A 3,908-nucleotide genomic window follows, 5' to 3' on the forward strand; every position below is an offset into this window, starting at 1 on the left:
CTGATCTGTCACTTAATTTATCAATATCCCTTTGCAACTTTCCACTCCCATCTACATTACTGTGTCACCTAACTTAGTGTCATCAGTAAACTATCCTATACTATTCCTCCATCAAAGTCATTGATGGATATAATGAAAAGCTGAATCCCAGCACAGATCCCTAGGAACATCACTGGGCACATCCTGACAATCAGAGAACATTTCCTTTATCCCTACTCTCCATCTCCTATCTCCCAAACAAATTATCAACCCATGTCACAAGGTTGCCCCCAATTCCCTGCACATTCATCTTGATGAATAATCTCCTGTGCAAAAAATGATCAATACCTTCTAGAAGTCCATATAGACAAACCTCCATAGACCCTGTCCAGTTAATAATCTCCTCAAATTGATTTATAAAATTAATCATGTTGGTTACAATGACTTGCTGCAGAATAATGCAATAACAGCTATAACAACCCAGAGAACATGATGAACATAAGAAATAGGAGTAGGAGTAGGCCATTCAGCCCCTACTGCCTGCTGTACCATTTAATATGATCATGACTAATCTCCTTCAATTCCACTTTCCCACACAATCCCCATATCCCTTATTCCCTCAGCATCCAGAAATCCATCAATCTCAGTCTTGAATATATTCAATGACTGAGCATCCACAGCTCCCTGGGGTAGTGAGTTCCAAAGATTCACAACCCTTTCAATGAAGACCTCCTAATCTCAGTCCTCATCGTCTGACCTCGAATTTTGAAGCTTGAATGACAGGTCAAAACAAACGTACAGCAACAAACCTCCAAGTATCAGCTAGTGAGTGATGTTTCCATTATCACAGTCAGTGCAGTTCCCTTTCCTTCACACAAACTGGTTGTGTAGTCTTCTGCCTCAAACTGAGCCCATTTATAAACTATTGTGATGTATGACCTCACTGGGATGTGCAGTGTGAGGGTGAGGCTTATCCCATGATCACACGGTTTGACCCATCCAGTTAAAGGGCCTTCAATTTGATTAAACAAAGCTTGTCAAACCCTTGGGCTTCATTGTGCTCGAATACAATAACAGGATTCCACTCAGTTACAACCCAGAGAACAGGGTGCATGGGTGATGGACAGGGATGGGATTGTTTGTCTCCTACCAATGATGTTACGTTGTTGTATACATTTACAGCAACAGTTGGAGGCCATTCAGCCCCTTGATCCTGGTCCCTACTTAATTCCATGATGGCTGATCCACATTACAAATCCATTTCCCTGCCTTTTAATCCTGATCCCCTGATAAACTTAGGAACATTGGAACAGGAGGAGGCCATTCAGCCCCTCAAGTCTGTTCCATCATTCAATTTGATTACAGCTGACTTGTACCTTAATCCCATCCACCCCACTTAGTTCCATATTCCTTAATACCCTTCCTGACATAAATCTATCAATCTAATTCTACATATTATTGATTGATGTTTCAAAGTAGTGACTCTGTTTGTGGTGTTGGTTAAACAGAAGGCAGGAGTTAAAGGGACAGTTTTTGCCTGGAAAATGGAGGTGATATTGTTCCCTGAGTGTTGGGATGATGCACAGCTCCGTTCACCACAACATTTCTGCAGCTCCTGATTTACTCAACCCCACCCTCACCTCCACCTGAGATGCCTGAGTCCCCAGTAAAACCATTCGCCTCTCTCACCCTGGCCCTATCCCAGGTACAGACTTCACTTCAACTCCCTTAAATTCAAGAGACACAGACTTGAAAGGTTATGGTGTACAACTGGTTAACCATCCACTGCCAGTGGACTTCCAGGGACAGTTTAGACAAAGCTTGACTCTGTATGTAACCTGTGCTGCACCTTCTCTTGTGATTGTTTGATGGGACAGTGTCGAATGTGGAGAATTTATTCCTTCAAGCTGATATCCCAATTTTTTTTTAATGTGATGAGGGTTTCTGTCTCTATCACCCTTTCAGACAAAGAGTTCCAGACCCTCATCACCCCCTGGGTGAGTGAATTACTCCTCAACTCTCTTATAATCCTCCAATCAATTACTTTAAATCACTGCTCCCTGGATATTGACCTCTCTGCTCAGGGAAATAAGATCGAAACAATCCCAACACCTGCCTCTGTCACTTCCCTCCCTTCCACTAGCCCGCCTGGACAAACTTCCATTAATGCCCCCCCTGCCCTAGCCCTGAACTCATATCTTTCTCTAGTTTCTCTCCTAGCTCCCCTCATGCCCTCTCTGAGCTCAGAATGAGGACTGCTGGGCTGTGAGATTGTGGTGGAATACAATCTGCTGCTGCTGATGCCTCACTGCAACTCATGGATACCCAGTTTTTGTATCTGTCCTTGCTCTACTTCCCTAGCGGTGATTAACATGGTGAAGTACTCATTCATCAGTTGGGAGGGGAGTGGTAGTTTTCCTTGAAGTTGTTTGACCTGAAGCCATGAGACTCCATGGAGTCAATATTGAGACTTCCCCACCTGCCAGTGGGATGGGACATACCCAGGGATGGTGACGGAGGAGTCTGGGATGTTTCCAGATTGATATGATTCTGTGTGTATCACTGCTACTTGACCAGTCTGTGGGGCAGCTCTCCTCACTTGGGTACTTGTCCTCAGACCTTGGTAAGAGAGACTTTACAGATTTCACTGGGCTGAGATCATCTTAATCTTATTCTGACACAATGTCAGGATTGTCCAGATCTATCTGATTTTCCTCTTATTGGACTTTGTAGTGATTGTTTATCATTGTTTGCTCGGCCACTTCAGAGGACAGTTCAGAGTCAGCCATGTAGTGTGGGACTGGAGTCACATGTAGACCAGACCAGGCAGTTGTAGCAGGTTCCCTTCCCTGAAGGACAATACTTGGGTTTTTGGAACAACCTGAAAGTTTTCATTTTTTAAATTTTGATTCTATTCTACAAATTCCAAAATTTATCAAATTCAGTTTCACAACATGGAGTGGTTGAGGTGGTTGCCTAGATGTCTTTAAGGGGAAACTAGATAAGCACATGAGACAGAAAGGAACAGAAGGATATACTGACAGAGTGAGATGAACAGGGGTGAGAGGAGGCTTATGTGAAGTATAAACACCAGCATGGACCAATTGGGCCAAATGGCCTGTTTCTGCACTGTAATTCTATGTATGTAACTTTCCGTGGATGGATTTGAACTCTCAATCTCTGGATTGTTAATCCAGCATCATAACAATTCAGTTGCCATACCTGGAGACAGATTTATTGAAATGCCTTTTTTAAAGATTTTACCTGAAGGCATCGGCCTTTCCCAAAAGCCTGGGTTTGAATTTGATAGTTTTACCCACTGCTGTGGCTGATAGCTGAATTTGGGATGTGCAGTCTGAGCGAGTGCAGTGTATCTAATTTCCCAGGATAAACCAGAACCCTTCAATCAGCTACACTGAAGCAATATTTTCCTTTACTTCTAGCATTTCCTGCCTAGTGTATTTCCTTCAAATAATTTTCAAAAACAAGGGGAAGTTTCAAAATCCAAATTGAATTAATATTTACCCTGAGTGTTTTTCAAATTAAACAAATTAAACTGGCCTTCACCTGCACGACTTGAGCTCATAGTGATTTTACACTCTGCCCGACTGTCTTTTCCATTGTCCTCACGGTGCCTGGGAAGATGGAGGTCTGGGCGGAGAAAAGAAAGTAGCCACGTTGTTTGCTTCTGGTCACTATCCAGTGTCCCTGCTGGAAACAGAGTGTGTGATAGTCAAGTGAGGGAAAAAAAGGACTTGCATCTGATCCCCACAGATGGGAATAGCCGACTGACACTCACTATGGAACAGTCTCTAACTGAGGAGTCAGCCCCTTCAGCAAAGGAGGAGAGGGAGTTGGAGGAAATCATGTTTCCTTTTCCTGTTTTACAGAAGGATTGCACCGTACTACACCAGAGAATACAGAGAGGA

Source organism: Carcharodon carcharias, chromosome 19, assembly GCF_017639515.1.
Source record: "Carcharodon carcharias isolate sCarCar2 chromosome 19, sCarCar2.pri, whole genome shotgun sequence".
Lineage (NCBI taxonomy): Eukaryota > Metazoa > Chordata > Chondrichthyes > Lamniformes > Lamnidae > Carcharodon > Carcharodon carcharias.